This window comes from Phacochoerus africanus, chromosome X (genome assembly GCF_016906955.1).
Source record: "Phacochoerus africanus isolate WHEZ1 chromosome X, ROS_Pafr_v1, whole genome shotgun sequence".
Lineage (NCBI taxonomy): Eukaryota > Metazoa > Chordata > Mammalia > Artiodactyla > Suidae > Phacochoerus > Phacochoerus africanus.
In genome coordinates, this window is record NC_062560.1 from 48,057,281 (window position 1) to 48,076,116 (window position 18,836).

General features: G+C 38.0%; 1 long non-coding RNA gene across 1 annotated transcript in view; it reads right to left on the bottom strand.

Moving 5' to 3' along the window:
• Positions 1 to 788: 788 nt before the first annotated feature.
• Positions 789 to 18,836, bottom strand: part of LOC125118664 (uncharacterized) — a 37,453-nt gene continuing 19,405 nt past the window's right edge. Inside the window, exon 3 of the long non-coding RNA XR_007132868.1 lies at positions 789 to 2,310. This is a non-coding gene — a long non-coding RNA (uncharacterized LOC125118664). The remainder of the gene's footprint in view (positions 2,311 to 18,836) is intronic.

Here is an 18,836-nt window from a genome sequence, read left to right on the forward strand (position 1 = left end):
CTTGCAGCTGTCCACATACATCTGGTCATGTTCCTGTAAAAATGCAACAAGACGGAGTTCCCGTCGTGGCGCAGTGGTTAACGAATCCGACTAGGAACCATGAGGTTGCGGGTTCCGTCCCTGCCCTTGCTCAGTGGGTTAACGATCCGGCGTTGCCGTGAGCTGTGGTGTAGGTTGCAGACGCGGCTCGGATCCCGAGTTGCTGTGGCTCTGGCGTAGGCCAGTGGCTACAGCTCCGATTCAACCCGTAGCCTGGGAACCTCCATATGCCGCAGGAGCGGCCCAAGAAATAGCAACAACAACAAAAGACAAAAAAATTTTTTAAAAAATTTTAAAAAATGCAACAAGACAATTGTTAGTCTCCATTCTGCAGATTTGTATCTCTATATGAATGGGAAAGTGTTATACCTTTAAGAGTCAAGCCTGGAAGGCAGAACCTTAAGAACAGGCTATCATTATATTTCAGGTTTCTTCTCTGTTACAGAACTACAATTCCTATTCAACCCTGCCCCCACATTGAAAGTCCTCCCTTGTCCAGCTCAAGGTATTTCCTTAAAAGATACCCAAGTGGATGTCAGCTCAACAATATGTCCTTATACATTTACAAAAGCTACTTTCTGATTAGGGCTTCCTTCCTTTCTGTATACTATTTCCCACACAAAAACTGGTATGTTATATAAAAGTAATTAGAAACCTGCTCACAGCTTCCTGACTACATTCACAAGAGTTTATATTCTACTGGCTTCAACAATATAACTACTAACACAGAAATTGCTCATTTAAGAAGATAAAAGTTCAAAATAACTTTATTGTTCATTCCAAGAACTACTTGAAAGACCCACCAACTCTTCAATAAAAAGTTCCAAATGACATTTTTCAACTCCAAGACCCTCTGAACTGTCTTAAAATTCTTGCCTTTTGGTGTCCACTAAACCTAAACCATTATATCACAATTCTTACTCAATCCTAATCACACCCTGCCACCTCAATGAAAGACCTGCTCTACACCAGACTTCAACATCTAAATAAATAGCCCTCCTGCCCTGCCACCTCTGAGACTCTAAGAAAGTTCTGTCCAGAGAGTGCTTTCCTGGCAGTGTCATGCAATAAAATCAGCTTTGCTTATCAAGTTGTTTGGCTGATATTTGGGAAGTACAGTATATGAAGATCATAGTCACACTGCTGTACATCATGTCACAGAGGACTGAGCTTAGATCCTAAAGCCAATATCTATAGATATTACTGGACCATACACTGACCGAATGACAATAAGTATATTCAGAGAAATCAGTTACCAGTACAGTGATTTGAATGTGCATTTCTCCAAGCAAAAAAAGAAACAGGTGAATGTATTCATCCTACAGATGTGAGCAAAGTCATTGCCAGTATGACAGAAAACCCAGAGGCAAAGAAACAGTTAATCAAAGCATGTATTAAAATAGGTATTAAAATCCTATAATATCTATTTCTATCATGGCCATCTTTCTGAGACATTCTCCACTAAGGGTAACCTGGGGCTGTCACCAAAGTCTGTGGATGCATAAGACTGGGTTGGAGGGAAAGAAACAAACCAAAAAGAAAAAACACTTTTAAAATTTTTTTCAAAAACCCACTCTTCCAGCCCCCTTTCGCGTCCTCAGGACACCTTGCAGTTCAGGCTTTCAGCCTCAGTGGCATAAAAAGTTCAATATGTACAGTACACCTTCAGCCAGGGCACATGCGCGGGGCGTGTGCGCCCATTGTTGCGCATGCACCTTGCCGTGCACTTTACGTTGGCAAAGCTGGGCCAGTGTTGGACGTGTTTGTTCATCTCTTCCGTTCTTTCTGACTAGTGAAACTCAGCAGGTAGGTCCCCAGACTCGAACTGCCGAGAGTTTAGGGTGTGCGAGGGGGTGGCGAGCTAGTGGGTCCAGGTGGTGCGCTCTGGGGCCTCTGAGGAAAGTCCTTGAGGTCGTCGTCCTTTTCCTCGCAGGTTTTGCAGCCTCCATGGCTCTCTTCGTGGTGGCAGGAAAGGGAGGAGGGTGGGTGCTGAAGGGCGGGGGGGGGGGGTCAGGTGAAGGTGAGGAGAGTCTTGGGGGGTCTTTCTTGAGGTTGTCTGGGTCCTGGAGGCCCTGGAACTGCTGACGGCACAGAATCCAGAGTCCACAGTTTCGCACGGCAGGTGGTGGGGCGGGTGGTCAAGGAAAGGCCTAGAAACGGGGAGCACTGTGAGGTTGTGGCTGCGTCCTGAGATCTGTAGTGTCCCGCGCTGGGTGCCAAGGAAGAAGCGGGCCCATTAGTCTGTATGCAGACTCGCCTCAGCCATAGACACTAGAAAACAGCCATAGGCAATGTGTAAAGGGTTGAGGCTTTCTGTGTGTTACGACATAACTTTAAGGGGAATAAATGGGTCTCGTAAGTGGGAGTGTGACAAAAACAATAGTCACTCAAGTTGTAAATTTCCAGCAGCATTTCACTAAATGTCTTCAGGTGTTCCTGCTGTGGCATGGCAGTTAAGAATCCGACATTATCTCTGCAGCGGCTCAGGTTGCGGCTGAAGCATGGATCCAATTCCTAGCTCGGGAACCTCGATATGCCATGGGTGGGGCAAAAATCTTAAATGTCTTCTATGGGAATCCAGTTGTTAAACCAAACCGCATTTTTTGTCAGGTGCCTTTAAGGTGATTTCACCGCCAACGTGGCAAAGGTCAGTGGTTTTTCAAGTCCTTGTGTCTGGTGTGTACAGAAAGCACATACAATTATACGTACTCTGGAACTTATTTTGAAGCTATTTTCAAAGTAAAAAAAGAATTAAAAGAACATTTAACAATGGAAATGGTATAACTGTCCTCTTAAGTACATTTTCTGAATCACAGTATTCTGTTTTCAGTGTGAAATATGAGTGGGCATGTGAGATCGAGAGCCATACCTGAAGGAAGACAAGATGATGAAGAATCTTACCAGCCATATAGCAATGTGAATACCCTTAACACTATTGAACTCTACACTTAAAAATTATTAAGATGGTAAATTTAGGTTATGTATATTTTACCACAGTTTCTTTAAGCTTAGTACAAAGCTACCTTAATCAAGACTAGCATTAGAGGTAGACATATGGATCAACAGAATAGAATTGGGAGTCCAAAAAACTCTTATAATTAATTTATTTTCAGTGGGGTGCCAAGACAACTCATTGTTGAAAAGATATCTTTTCAGCAAATGGCACTGATTCAACTGGATATCTACATGCTTTTACATGACATTGGACCTCTAACCACCACACCATCTACAAAAATTAACTCAAACTTTATCAAAGACCTATATGTAAGGGTAAAATTATAAAATGCTCACAAGAAAACATAGTAGTAAATCTTCATGACCCTGGATTAGCTGATGGTTTCCTAGATACAATTCCAAAACACAAACAAGGGAAAAAAATACAAATTGGACTTTATCAAAATTAAAAACTTCTGTATGTCAAAAGACACCATCAAGAAAGTGAAAAAACTCACAGAATGAGAGAAAATATTTGCAAATCCTTTGATAATTTACTTACATCAGAATCTACAAAGAACTTTTACAACTCAGAAATAAAGAGAAAGGAGTTCCCATTGTGGCTCAGTGGGTTAAGAACCCAACATAGTGTCCATGAGGATGCGGGTTTGATCCTTGGCCTCACTCAGTGGCATGGGTTGCAGAAGTGGCTTGGATCTGGTGTTGCTGTGGTGTAGGCCAGCAGCTGCAGCTTCAATTCAACCCCTAGCCTGGGAATTTCCATATGCTGCAGGTGCAGCTGTAAATAAAAAATAAAGAGACAACCCAATTTTTACAAAACAAGCAAAGGATTTAAATTCACCTTTCTCCAAAGAAGATCTACAAATGGCCAGTTAGTATATGTAAAGATGCTTAACATCATTAGCCACTAGGAAAATGAAGTACTGGTACACGAGATCTCAATATGGATAAACCTTGACAATATTATGCTAAGTGAAAGAAGCTGATCACAAACGACTGCATGTTAAACAATTCTATCTATATTAAATGTCCAAAACAAATCCATAGAGACAAAAAAGTGGACTAGCGGCTTCCAAGGGGCTGGGGTGAGGAGAATGAAGAGTGATTACTAATGGGCATGGGATTTCTTTTGGGGTGACAAAAAATGTTCTGAAATTAGACAATGATGGTTGTTGTGCACTCTGTGAATACATTAATAATCACTGAATTGTGTATTTTGAAATGGTAAATGTTATAGTATGTGGATTATATCTCAATACAGCTATTAATATATATTAAGCTTTTTTAAAAATTTTGAAATGTATTTTTTTCTGGAGATAGTAACTTTTTTTTTTGGCTTTTTGCCTTTTCTAGGGCTGCTCTCATGGCATTTGAAGGTTCCCAGGCTAGGGGTCTGATCGGAGCTGTAGCCACCAGCCTACGCCAGAGCCACAGCAACACGGGATCCGAGCCACATATACAACCGACACCACAGGTCATGGCAACGCCAGATCGTTAACCCACTGAGCAAGGCCAGGGATCGAACCCGCAACCTCATGGTTCCTAGTCGGATTCGTTAACCACTGCGCCAGGACGGGAACTCCGAGATAGTGACTTAATTTTTTTAAAAAAAGAATCTTCCCAGCCAGTTGAACCTGTTGTGAGTGTTTTGATATTTGAGGTTTTCTTTTACCAGAAAGTATTTTTGAAAATTTTGTACAGCTACTAGAGATACAGCAATAAAAGTTTTCCATGCTGATAAGGGGAATGGAATATTAATCCAGGAAGATTCTTCCTGAAAGAAACATTGATCCAGGAGAATTACATTCTGGGAGTTCCCTGGTGGCTCAATGGGTTAAAGATCCAAAGTTTTCACTGCTGTGGCTCTGGTCGCTGCTTGGTTCAGGTTCAATCCCTAGCCCAGGAACTTCCACATGCCATAAGCAAAGCCAAAACAAAATAAAGAGGATTACATTATGGTGTTGCCTGTGGAAATATGCACTCTTTTTTCTCGTGCTTATTAGCAACAGACTGTATACATCCATCCCAGTGAAGTTTAAAATAGCTTCTAAAGTCCTTGTGGGTAACTTTTCTTGGAGTAAACACCCTGTGGGAAGAGTAACTTCATTACAAATAAGTATATAGAATGTTTTTAAATGTCTTTATACTTATTTATAACTAGATGTGTGTGTGTATATATATATATATATATATATATATATATATATATATATATATTATTGGCATGGATAAATAGAAATCTTTATTTGTGCACACACACAACCTTTAGGCCCAGCAGCCCAGTGATGAGCAACCTCAACAGGAGGAACCACCATCTAAGAGTCAGGACATTACACCTGATCAAGAGAAAGAGGATGGAGGAGCACCTGTGGTTCAAGGTGAAAGGAAGAGGAAGAAGAGTGCCTGGGTGGGGCAGGGGTGTATGTGTACATCATGCATTATTACATAACAGGAGGAAAGAAAATAGTAGAAATTTCTAAAAATTAGTTGAAAATGTGAAGAGATTAGAGTTTGCAGCTTCATGCAGTCCTTCCCTATTTCTGTGCTTGAAAATACAGTCTTTGATAAATCAGAGGATAATTTTAACTACAAAATGAACATTATTTCAGTAGTTTAATATTTTTCTTCTTTGAATATTGTGTGGTCTTTTCAGTCAGAAGCATAAGCAACTTTGAATATCATGTGCAGGGTGCCTAGTCAACATATCTTATAATACCTGGGATAAAGCTTATTCGCATAGAGGTGTTAGCCCTATTTATAAATGAGAAAACTGAGGCTCTGGGATTGTGGCTTGCCAAAGAGTACTTGACTCATTAGGACATAGTTCCAAGGCTTGTGTTTTTCCTGCCATCTATGTCGTACAAAAAAACTGAATTGTTTTGTATAAAATGCTCAATACTCAATTGTGTCTCTATGGTATTGGCCCAGGAATAAATACTCTTCTGGTATTGGCCCAGGAATAAATAGAGTTCAAAGGAGCAGGACAGAGACTCCAGAAAAGAGCTCAATGAATGATAGCTACTGTGTCCTTTGACTGATATTTTGGTATGGTCAATTTGGTAAAAGCTGGATAATTCAGGATATTGGCATATAGGTAACTATATCAGTATGGTTTTTAAGTGTCTTTAAAAGGTGTTTAAATAGTTTTATGATTAGGAAAATCAAAGATATCTTAAAATTATCATGAAACAAATTATTTCTTCCAAATATAGTATTCTCATCAAACACTTATGGTCAGTTATTTACATAATTCAGACCATGGATTACTTTAGCCACTCACTAGTAAGAGGTTTCTATGATATGACTGACAACAAAGTTCATGAATTTCTTTCCACTCTTCTTCCTTTATTCTCACTGTAAGACAGAACTGTTGCTCTTTGTCACTAATAATTTGCTGTTATTTTTGATACTTTATTCTAAATGGAACTCATTTATGGATAGTTACATATAGGGCCTTTGCACCTAAGCATAGGTAGTAGTTAATTTTAACAAAATAAGTTTCAGATTACTTCAATAGGGGATGAGTGTCACTACGATAAGATTTTTCACAGACCCACAAATGCACTCAGCTAATCCTCCAGAAAATTACATTTTAGTTGCAATTAAAATCCTATCCACGGTATAAACGTTAGATTTCTTAGATAGCTGATACTCTCTACTTTTAAGACACTATGGTAATAAATAGGAAATGTAGCTGCAGTGTGGTTTAGGTGGTTATTTAAAATAAGGTCTCATAATACAGGAGAACAAAGAGTCCATCTTTCCATCACAATTATTTTTACACTAGCCTACAGGCTTTTGTTTCATATATCTAAAAGAACATTATCATTTACTTATTTATATTTAATATTTACTACTTTAATTGATACCTTTTTTAAGGGTCTGACCTGGAAACTGATCTCCAGAAACCAGCTCCAACAAAGACTGAGGGTAGGGGCAGAGATAATCCTGCTGTCAGGGAGGAGATTCCATTATGTTCTGAGCCCATTAGAGTGCTGGAAGGAGGTATGTTATTTATCCACTAAGAGTGCAATTTATGTGGTTTCTGTTTTACAGAATATTATATCTTTAATAATATGGAGATAACATTACTGCTACTTAATATCAGTTTCTATGAAATATGCTGAGGCACTGAAGTAGGTTCTAGTACCAGCTCAAACATAATTTGTGTGGTGTGATTCTGGGAAATCCCTTAACTTCTAAACCCAGGTTTACTCTTATATAGTGACTTCCAATCAAATACAAAATCATTTTCAATGCTGCTTTTTGCATTCTCTGATTATGTTGGATAGAATACAGAGATATTCTGTTTTGCATGATTTGTGTACCATAAAATATCATCTTGAGTCAAATTTTAACATCTGAATTGAGATTTCATTGCTACTAAGGGTAATGAGTCAACACTCTGCTTGATGTTTATTTTTATGAATGGAGACATGGATTCCTGTTCTTAGATTCCGTCAAATTCTGCATTCTCTAGCTCTTGAAATCCTTTCATCAATGAAGCCTTAAATGACAGAATCATAAAATGGCAAGAGATAGTCTAGTATCTCGCTTCTGTGGCTGATCAAGTTGAGAGACTGCATTTTGTCAGTGATGCTCAAAGCAGGTGTAAGTAAGCTTCATATGCAAAGCATGCTCCCTCTTCACATTGTCAGTCTTAATGAACCACCACCATTCCTAAGAAAAATGCAGACACTATGATAGAATCACTTCTAACCATATCAAAAGTGGCATATCAGCAGTTTCTGCCTTGGGACATCAGTTGATAGGATTTGAAGTTCAAGAACTACAACCTTAGGAATTCCTGCATAATCAATCTAAGTATATTTTACATATGTGTTTTCAAAATTGCTAATCCTTGCAGAAGTTTAAGAGCTTCTGAATTTAAAGGAAAGACTTAATGTTTTATTTTTTTATTTGTTTTTGTCTTTTTAGGGCTGCACCCTTGGCATATGGAAGTTCCCAGGCTAGGGGTTGAAGCGGAGCTGCAACTGCTGGCCTACACCACAGCCACAGCAACGCAGGATCCCTAACCCAAGGACTTGATGTTTAGGTCAGAAATTAACTTTCATTAATCTTTCACTAAACTTTTTTATTTTACATTGCTAAACCATTCATTAGAATATTTAGATTAGTTTTCAGACTACTTCCAGGAGCCTACTGAGCATGACTAAAACGTCCTCAAAGAAAGATCCTAGCCTTTAAATGGATATGTTATATAGATAATTATGGGAGCATCTAATATAAAAGGTAAGATAAAAAAAGAACAACAGAATAAACCTAAGGAAAACAGAAAGAGGTACTTAATAAAAGGTATGGATCCTTGGTAAAAGGAAAAGTAATGCAACTAATAAATCAGAAAGACTACTTTTTGAAAAAACATCTATAGAAGTTCCCACGGTACTGCAACGGAATCGGCAGCTTCTTGGGAGCACTGGGACACAGGTTCAGTCCCTGGCCAGGTACAATGGGTTAAGGATGCAGCATTGCCGCAGCTGCAGCTCAGATCTGATCCCTGGCCTGGGAACCCCATCTGCCACAGGACGTCCATAAAAAAGATTTATAAAGCAGATCCGCTAGTTTACATAACCTTGAAGAAAATTGAAAAAGCAGAAGTGTACACAATAAGGAATATGAACAAGATGCTAACAGTATTTTATATAATTGAAAGTGAATATATTCTTGAACGCTAATATTTTTAAAATATTGATGAAACAGTTGATATACTAGGAAAACATATATTATTTAAGATATCCCAGTAGAACCTGAATATCTAAACATCACAAATACCATGGGAAATTTTCTAAAATTTATAGGGGTTGTCCCTCAAAAACATTTAGCTAATAAGACAGTATTGTATACTTGAAAGTTGATGAGAGTTATATCTTAAGCATTCTTACCACAAAAAAAGTTAACTCTTTGAGACGATGGATGTTTTAATTACTTATTTTTATCTTGGTAGTCATTCCATAATGTGTGTGTATGTATATGTCCACATAGATATATGTATATCATCATGTTGTACACTTTAAATATACAGAGTTGTATTTGTCAATTATTCCTCAGTAAATATTTTTTTGAAAAGCGCTTAACTTTTAGAAACAAATGTTTGGCTTGTCTAGGGCCTTTTCTTGCCCTCTCCCTTTCTTTTTCCCTCTCTCCATTTGTTTCTCCCTTCTTTTTGTCAGGCAGTAAGAAATGGTATGTATGTGCTTCACATTTTGATGTCAAAACGGATGCTAATGACTTAAAACTAGTGTGATTGCATACTATACAAATTGGAACACTTTCAAGTGTTAAAAGGCATTACTCATAATTGCACCAGGACTACAGGTGAAAATGGGGACAAATGGTTACCCTACTTAAACAATCCCATAAGTGTTAAACCAGCCCAAAGAAACATTTATGCTTCTACACAATAGAGGAAAAAAAGAAATGTAGTACTGGCTTTCTATTTAGTTCACTTAAGCAGTAACAAATATGGCTTTACTGTTTTTGCTATCTTATATTCAGAATGTTATTTCAAATTGAAGCACTAAAATGATAGGCTTTTGGGGGGGTAGGTCTTTTGGGGGGTTTTTTTGTTTTTGTTTTTTTAATTTTATGGTTGCACTTGTGGCATATGCAAATTCCCAGGCCAGAGATTGAATCTGAGCCACAGCTGCGACCTACAATGCAGCTGCAGCAACATGGGATCCTTTAACCCATTGCACTGGGTCAGGGATCGAACCCACACCTCTGCAGCAACCCAAGCCACTGCAGTCAGATTCTTAACCCACTGCACCATGGTAGGAACTCCTAAATGATAGTTTTTTGTAAACTTCTTTCATTAGGTTTTTCTGTGTGTATTGTTTGGACTTTTAGTAAAAGTATGTGTGATTTTTTTCCATTTAAAAGTGCATTCCAGTAAGTTCATTTTATTAAATGTATTCTGAACCTGAACATTATTTTTTGTTTCCTTGTACCAATGGAAAGAGTAACGTGTTTAAAAAATATTAGTAAAATATATACTTGGAAGTCTGTCTTATAAAACCAAACCTGTAGTGTCCTTTGTATAGTTTTAATGCAATCTAAATAAAATTCTGCTAAGTAATGTTATGTTTATCTTACAGGTGAAGGGGAGCCACAAAAGACAAGCTGAAGGCATGCAAACTGTTCTTAAGCTGGATATTTGACTATTAAAATTCTCTCAATAAAGTTTCACAACTTTCTCCAAAGAATTTTGCAAATCTTTTGTTAAACTTATTCCTTAGCATTTTATGCTATTGAAAATTATATCAGTTAAAAAAAGAAAATTATATCATTTTTGAAATTTTATGTTTTGATTGAGCTGGTATATACAGATATATTTGTACATTGGTATTCTCTCCAGCAATCTTGCTAAATATGCTTATCACTTCCAAAAGTTTGTCTAGCTCCTTTCTGACTTCAACATACTCAATCATATCTTCTTTGAGTGCTATCAGTTTGTTTCTGCTGTTTTAAATATTATACTTTTTATAATGGAATTAGAAAGGTTTTGACATTTAACCATGTTTACTGTGAAGTAAAGGAAATTCCACTTTAATCGTAGTTTGCTAAGAATGTTTATCTTGAATATATGTTGTCATTCATCAAATACTTTATTGAGATGATCATAGGATTTTTTTTTCCTCCACTAATCTGTTAATGTGAATTATGTAGGTAAATTCCTCTGTTTAAACCAACTTTGCACATTACTGGTGTGGGGGCGGGGGATTGGTTACAATATCCTTCTGAATAATCTATGTTCTAATAATTTGTTTAGGATTTTTGTGTGTGTCCTCATGAGTGGCACTAACCTATACTTCTAGTTTATGTACTCTTTCTTCAACTTTGGTATCAATGTTATGCTAGCTTCATACAATGAATTGGGATGTAAAACCTCTTTTTGTTCTCTACAACTGAAGTCTGCAAGGCTGTGAGTAATATAGGGCCAGGCTTTCCTGTGATCATTTGTTTCTGGATTGCTTCCCTCTTTTAAGATTGGACTTTACTTAAAAGGCAGAGATAGAAGGAGCAGCTCCAGGTTCCCACCCCTTCAAACTTTGTGAGGTATCCATCTTCCCTGCAAGATACCAGTAATAATGATGTCACTCTCAAAACTACCTGCTCCTGTATCTGTGCTGATAATAATCTTCTGTACACAGAAAGTTAAAAGCCTTTTAACTTGCTAAACTCTATTAACTTGCCTAGATGATTTTGATCTGTGCTGTATGGTCACGAATGGCTCACCAAACTCAAACCTGTGTATAGTTTTGATAATAATGCTATTTACTGAGTTCTTTTATAACAACAGGAATAATAACTCACATTTATAGGGTTTGTGCTTTCACCTACTTCCCTGTGCTAGATTCCATACATATATGACCTCATTTAATCCTCACAAGGCCAGAGTATACACAACATTTATTTCTGATTCCAGTAAGAAGCAAATTGGGGTATTCAAGTTGTAAGTTATAAGCACTTGCTCCTTTGCAAAGTAAATATTTCTGAAAATGTTGAATACAGAAGAACTAGTGTACATGATGACTATAGTGGTAATATGATATTTTCATAAAAGCTTAACATAATATTTTTTCAGTGCTTGCCATAAAGCCTTTGTTCTTCTCTTGAAAGAAATGTTTCCCAAAATATGGCACACAGACCTCACATGGTGTTCCGGATGAAATCACTGACAGAAAAAAAAATTTTTAAGTTTTAATAAAAACATATTTTACCATGCTATTAAAAATATAACTAGAACACTAAATATATCTGCAACCGTTTGTGGGGGGAAAAAAAAGAGCTGATGTCATAAGCCCCATGGCAAAATGCCATAACATCTGCAAAAAGTTTGCTTTTCTTCAAAAGTTAAAGGCAGTGAGGGAGAAGCCACAAATCTTTCTCCCTCCACATAAAACTCCATCAGCCTAACAATCACATCTTAAAGTACCTCCAGAGGCTTTGTTCTAGCCTTATACCTTTATTACTGTATACAGTACAAGAATTACATCTCTGAGGCATCATTTACACCCTCACGCACCAAAAACTACTTCTACAACAAAGGGCCCTACCCAGAATTCGCTCTGCTCAGGAAATGACAGGGGATTATTATAAGCAGTAGTTGTCCCCCCCCCTTAAAGAGGTTTAAAAATCTTTCCAGGTCCAAACGGACTAAGATTCAAATCTAGTGTGAGACTTAAAGGTAGAGTATCCCATTTTACCACAAAATATATGACAAACACCTAGGTTGTGAAGCTGCCTGAAAAATGCAGCTCCTAAGAAAAGGAAAATGAACCAGAGAAACTTGCTGAGGCAAAATGACTTGCATCTCATCTGTTCTGTCTCCTTATTAGCTATAGCATGAAACAACTATGGGTTTCAATGCTGCCCCTGACACACACGGTGTGATGGTGAGAAAAACGTTTACATACTTTGGATATGTTTCCCCATTTCTAAAATGAAAATGACAATATTTACCCTAAATCATTGCTATGAAGAATAAATAACATGTATGAAGAAGTCATTGCATTGCAAATGGATGTGGTGTATTCTATCTTATTTAAACTTTCAAATATTTTTAATTTCATATGCCTTTACAATTACAAGTGATACTGTTGTTGAATATCAAGTAGGGTATAAGGCTAACTTTTAAAATTAATTTGAGGGAGTTCCCGTCTTAGAGCAGCGGAAACGAATCCAACTAGGAACCATGAGGTTGCGGGTTCAATCCCTGGCCTCGCTCAGTGGGTTAAGGATCTGGCGTTGCCATGAGCTGTGATGTAGGTCACAGACGTGGCTTGGATCCCACGTTGCTGTGGCTATGGTGTAGGACGGCGCCTACAGCCCCAATTAGACCCCTAGCCTGGGAACCTCCATATGCTGTTGGTGCGGCCCTAAAAAGGACAAAAAGACAAAAAAAATAAATCAATTTGAGTTCATAAATATATTTTGTTTAGATAAATATATTGATTAAATAGCAGTGTAGCTGGTGTCAGACATGGCATCCACTCTAAAGCTGGTTTGTAAATAAGGCTGCCTTACATCATGGTATGTTCCAAAAACTGCTCCTTGCTGTGTGTGATGTCAAAGAAAATAAGCCAATATTCTGTTCATGCAACTCAACACCAGAGTCTGGCAAGTGGTCAGTCTCTAAGTGGCACTGCAGCCACATGGTGCACTACTGTAGTTGTTAGGTTGACTTGTCATCCTTCCATAGATGACCAGTAGACAGTGAGCCCAAGAGTATTCAAACAGTTAACTTAGAGACAGAGCAAAAGCAAGATGACCTTGGTGTCAGTTCCCTTTGTCCCTAGTCCCACAGTTTGACACTGAATCAGAAGTGCTCAATGACAAACATCACAGGTGATGAGTGTCTCTACTGCTAAGGAGCCCACAGCTAAACCGTAAGGCAGTGAGCAGTTCTGTAGTCTACAGCTGTACTCTCAGATGCAGGGTGGGGTGGGTATTGCTCTTCACTCAACTGAAACTGGAAACAGATGAGTTATAACCTTATATCAGCCTCCAGCCAGATAGGGAGGCAAGTGAGAAGCAGTTCCTCGCCATGTCACTGAACTCAGGTTTGGCTGTTCACTGCTCATAGGCCAATACTGGAGAGATGAGTATTGGCAGGAAAAAAAATGTTGCTTTACTCATGAGGCTGGTAACCTGGGAAGAAGGTGGACTCATGTCCAAAAGCCAACCCACACTGCCTATCAGGGAGCAAGACCTTTTAAAGGGTGGTTTCACGGAGAGGCAGAAGAAGGGGGATACATGCAACACAGCACAGTCAGCTCTGACAGTCATCTTGAAATTAGTCATGTGGTGGTCTGATCAGCATCATTTTGATTGTTTTAAGTACAGTTAATCTTTGATTCCAGGGTGGGTTTGTTCCCGTTTTCTTGAGACCAGTTCTCAGAACTGTGTAAGATGAAGCAGCTTATGTCATGGCTACAGTCTAGTCATATAGTTAACTTCTACCTGGTAAGGGTTTCAGTATCTGTAAAACAGCTCAAAAGATAATGGCTCAGAAGATTATCTATAGCCTTTGAAGAGAAAATAAAGGTCCCTGACTTTGTTTAATGACTAAACTATTATTACCTGGTTGTATTTGTTTTCCTTTGCTTCTGTGTTTTCTCACTTCTCTGGTTAAATTTATCCTTTGGCTAAAGTTTTTCTACAGACAAAAGTCAGGTAGAGGAAATGGGAGTGGGAGTCTGTCCTGGGAAGACCCCATAGATCCTGCTCTGTTACAACCAAGCTGCTTATCTCTCTTTGCTCACGGAGGAATCATAAGGTGTTCTGCCAAGACTCAGTTCAGCCTGCAATCTAGCCTTGCATCTATGCCAATGGGAACTCCAGTATTTCATTCTTTTTGATACTATTGTGAATGGGACAGTTTTATTTCTTTTTCAGATATTTCATTATCAGTTTATAGAAATGCAACTGATTTCTGTATATTGATTTTATATCCTGTAACTTTACTGAAATCATTGATTAGTTCCAACAAACTTTTGGTTCAGTCTTTGGGATTTGCTGTATACAAAATTATATCATCTGCAAATGGCAACAATTTTACTTCTCCCTTTCTGTTTGAGTACCTTTTATTTCTTTGTCTTGCCTAGTTGCTTTAGCTAGGACTTCCAGTACTATATTTAATAAAACTGGTAAGAGTAGGCATCCTTGACCCTTGAAGAGTGGGTTCCTGATCTTAGAAGAAAAGCTTTCAGTTTTTTCTGTTGAGTATAATGCTAACAGTCATTTTGTGGAATGCAGCCTTTATTATACTGAGGTATGCTACTTGTATTCCCAATCTTTTGAGGCTTTTTATCATGAAAATCTGTTGTATTTTGTCAAATGCTTTCTATGTACCTATTGCAATGATCATGTGATTTTTATCTTTCATACTATTAATTCTATGTGTTATATTTGTTGATTTGCATATGTGCATCCTAGGAATAAATCCCACCTGGTTGTGGTGTATAATACTTTTAATATGTTTATTAATTCAGTTTGCAAATATTTTTGTAGTTTTCAAATATTTTGTTGAGAATTTTTACATATGTAGTAATCAGGGATATTGGTCTATATAGTTTTACTTTCTTGTAGTGTGCTTATCTGGCTTTGGATAATGCCAGCATTTTTGGATAATGCTGGTCATGCAGAATGAGTTTGGAAGTGTTCCCTCCTCTTTGATTTTTTGTCAGAGTTTGAGAAGAATTGACATTAATAATTCTTCTTTAATTGTTTGGTAAAATCCACCAGTGAAGCCATCTGGTCCTGAGCTTTTTTTGTTGTTGGGAAGTTTTAAATTACTGATTCAATTTCCTAGCTTGTTTATTGGTATTTCATATTTTCTGATTCTTCATTATTCAGTATTGATAGCTTGTGTGTTTTGTGAATATACTCTTATGTTCTAAGTTACCCTTTGCATTTCTGTGATGTCCATTGTTAGTTCTCCTTTTTCATTTCTAATTTTATTGATTTGAGTACTCTCTCTTTTTTGCTTAATAAGCCTGGCTAGGGGTTCATCAATTTTGTTGATCTTTTCAAAGAACCAGCTTTTCGTTTCATTGATCTTTTCTATGGTTTTCTTTGTTACTATTTCATTTATTTCAGCTCTGATCTTTATGATTTCCTTCCTTCTACTAACTTTAGGCCTTGTCTGTTCTTTTCTCTTGAGCTACTGTAGATGTAAAATTAGTTTATTAGAGCTTTTTCTTATCTCCTGAGGTGGGCTTGTATTGCTTTAAACTTTCCTCTTAGAACGGCTTTTGCTGCATCCCATAAGTTTTGGAGCATTGTATCTTTGTCGTTTGCTTCTAGGTATTCTTTAATTTCCTCTTTGATTTCTTCAGTGATCCATTGGTTGTTTAGTAGCATGTTGTTTAGTCTCCACAGGTTTGTGTTTTTGCATTTTCTTGTTGTTGATTTCCAGTCGTATAGTTTTGTGATAGGAAAAGATGCTTGATAGGATTTCAATTTTCTTAAAGTTACCGAGGTTGGATTTGTAGCCCAGGATGTGATCAATCTTAGAGAATGTTCCATGTGCACTTGAGAAGAATATGTATTGTGTTACTTTTAGATGGAATGTCCTATAAATATCTACTATGTCTGGATGATCTGTCCATTGCTGTAAGTGAGGTGTTAAAGTTCCCCACTATTATTGTGTTATTGTCAATTGGTCCTTTTACGGTTGTTAGTAGTTGTTAGCCTTATGTATTGTGGTGAACCTATGTTGGGTGTGTAGATATTTAAAATTGTTATATATTCCTAATGGATTGATCCTTTGATCATTATGTAGTGTCCTTCCTTGTCTCGTAAAATATTCATTTTAAAGTCTATTTTGTCTGATATGAGTATTTCTACTCCAGCTTCCTTTTGATTCCCGTTTGCATGGAATATTTTCTTCCATCCTCTCATGTTCAATTTGTATGTGTCCCCAGAAGTGAAAAGCGTCTCTTGAAGAAAGCATATATGTGGGTCTTGGTTTTGTATCCATTCAGCCAGTCTATATCTTTTGGTTAGGGTGTTTAGTCCATTGACATTTAAGGTAATTATTGATGTGTATGTTCTTATTGCCATTTTATTCATTGCTTTGGATTTGTTTTTGTTGCTCTTTTTTCTTCCCTACTTCTATTGTTCTTTCCTCTTGTGGTTTGATAACTATCTTTACTGTTGTATCTGCATTGATTTTTTTTATTTCTTTGTGTATCTCTCGTAGATTTTTGGTTTGCAGTTTTTCTGAAGTTTTGATATGAGTCTATATATATACAAGATTGTTTTAAGTTGTTGGTCTCTTACCTGCAAGTGCATCTCCAGTGTCCTGCATTTGTATCCACCTCTTCTCACGATTTCTGATTTTGGTGGCATAATTGTGTGTGAATGATTTCAAATCTTTACTGTATATATACCTTTATTGGTGAGCCTAGTCATTTGTGGTATTTTGATTCTGGTTGAGGCCTTTTCTTTTCTGCCTAGAGAAGTTCCTTTAGTATTTGTTGTAAAGCTGGTTTACTATTGCTGAATTCTCTTAACTTTTGCTTAACTGTGAAGCTTTTGATTTCTGCTTCAAATCTGAATGAGAGCCTTGCTGGGTAAAGTAATCTTGGTTGGAGGTTTTTTCCTTTCATCACATGAAGTATATCATGCCACTCCCTTCTGGCCTGCAGAGTTTCTGCTGAAAAATCTACCCATAACCATATCAGAGTTCCCTTGTATATTATTGTTTCTTTTCCCTAGCTGCTTTCAACATTTTCTCTTTGTTCTTAATTTTGGTCAGTTCGATTAATATGTGTATCGGTGTGTTCCTCCTTGGGTTTATTTTATATCGTACTCGTTGTGCTTCCTGGATTTGAGTGAGTGGTTTCTTTCCCATGTTAGGGAAGTGTTTGGCTATTATCTCTTGGAATATTTTTGCTGACCCTTTCTCTCTCTCTTCTCCTTCTGGCACCCACGTTTGGTGTGTTCCACATTGTCCCAGAGTTCTCTGAGACTCTCTTTATTTGTTTTCAATCTTTTTTCTCTTTTCTGTTCTGCCTTAGATTTTTTTCCATTAATCTGTCCTACACCTCACTTATTTGTTCTTCTGCCTCCTGTATTCTGCTGTTGGATGCTTCTAATGAATTTTTTATTTCAGTTATTATATTTTGCATCTCTTCTTGCTTAAGTTTTAAATTTGTATTTATTTGCTCAGTGTGTCCTGTAAATTATCCATCTTTGCCTCCAGTTTATTTCCAATGTCTTGCATCATCTTCAGCATCAACAGTCTAAAGTCTTTTTCTTGGAGGCTGAGAATCTCCTGATCACTTAGCTGTTTTGCTGGTTTTTTTTTTTCTTTCTCCCTTATCTGAGTTATAGTTCTCTGTCTTTTCATTTTTATAGGTTTTTGGTGTGGTGTCCTTTTTACAGATAATAGAGTTGTAGCCTCTCTTACTTCTGGTGTCTGCCTCCCTTGTGGCTGAAGTCAGTACAGGGACTTGATTTAGGCTTCCTGAAGGAAGGGACTGATGCCTGCCCACTGGTAGGTGGAGCTTATTCTGATCCCTCTGGTTGGTGGGGCTTTGTCTCTAGGTGAGATTAGAGGCTATTGTATACCTGGGGGGTCTTTAGGCAGCCTGTTTACTGATGGGTGGGGCTGTGATCCCACCTGGATTGCTGTTTGGCCTGGGGCTTCTCAGCGCTGATAGGTGAGGCCAGATTTTCCCAAAATAGCCACCTCCATAGAAAGGTATGCTGATGAATATTCCCAAGAGCTTTGCTTCCAATGTCCTTCCCCCACAACAAGCCACATTCACCCCTGTTTTCCCAGGAGGTCCTCCAAGAACTGCAGTCAGGTTTGACCCAGATTCCTATGGAGATGTTGCTTTGCCCTGGGACCCAGTGCCTGTGAAAATCTGTGTGTGCCTTTTAAGAATGGGGTCTCTGATTCCCCCAGTCCTGTGAAGCTCCTGCACACCAGCCCCACTGGCCTTCAATGCCAGATGCTCTGGGATCTCTTTCTCCCAGTGCCATATCCCTACACATGAGGGTTTGATGTGGGGCTTAGAACTCTCACTCCTGTAGGTGATTCTCTGTGAACCAGTTGCTTTCCAGTCTTTGGGGCTTCCCACCTGGGATGTATGGGGCTGCTTCTATCACATAATCGCCCCTCCTACCTCTTGATGTGGCCTCCTCTTTGTCTTTCAGAGTAGGACATCTTTTTGAATGTTTCCAGTCCATTTGCTTGAAGATTGCTCAACATTTGGTTGTAAATTTTGTTGTTTTCAGGAGAGAAGTTGAGCTCCAGTCCTTCTACTCCGCCATCTTATTCCTATCTCCCTCTGTAGCCAGGAAGGCCT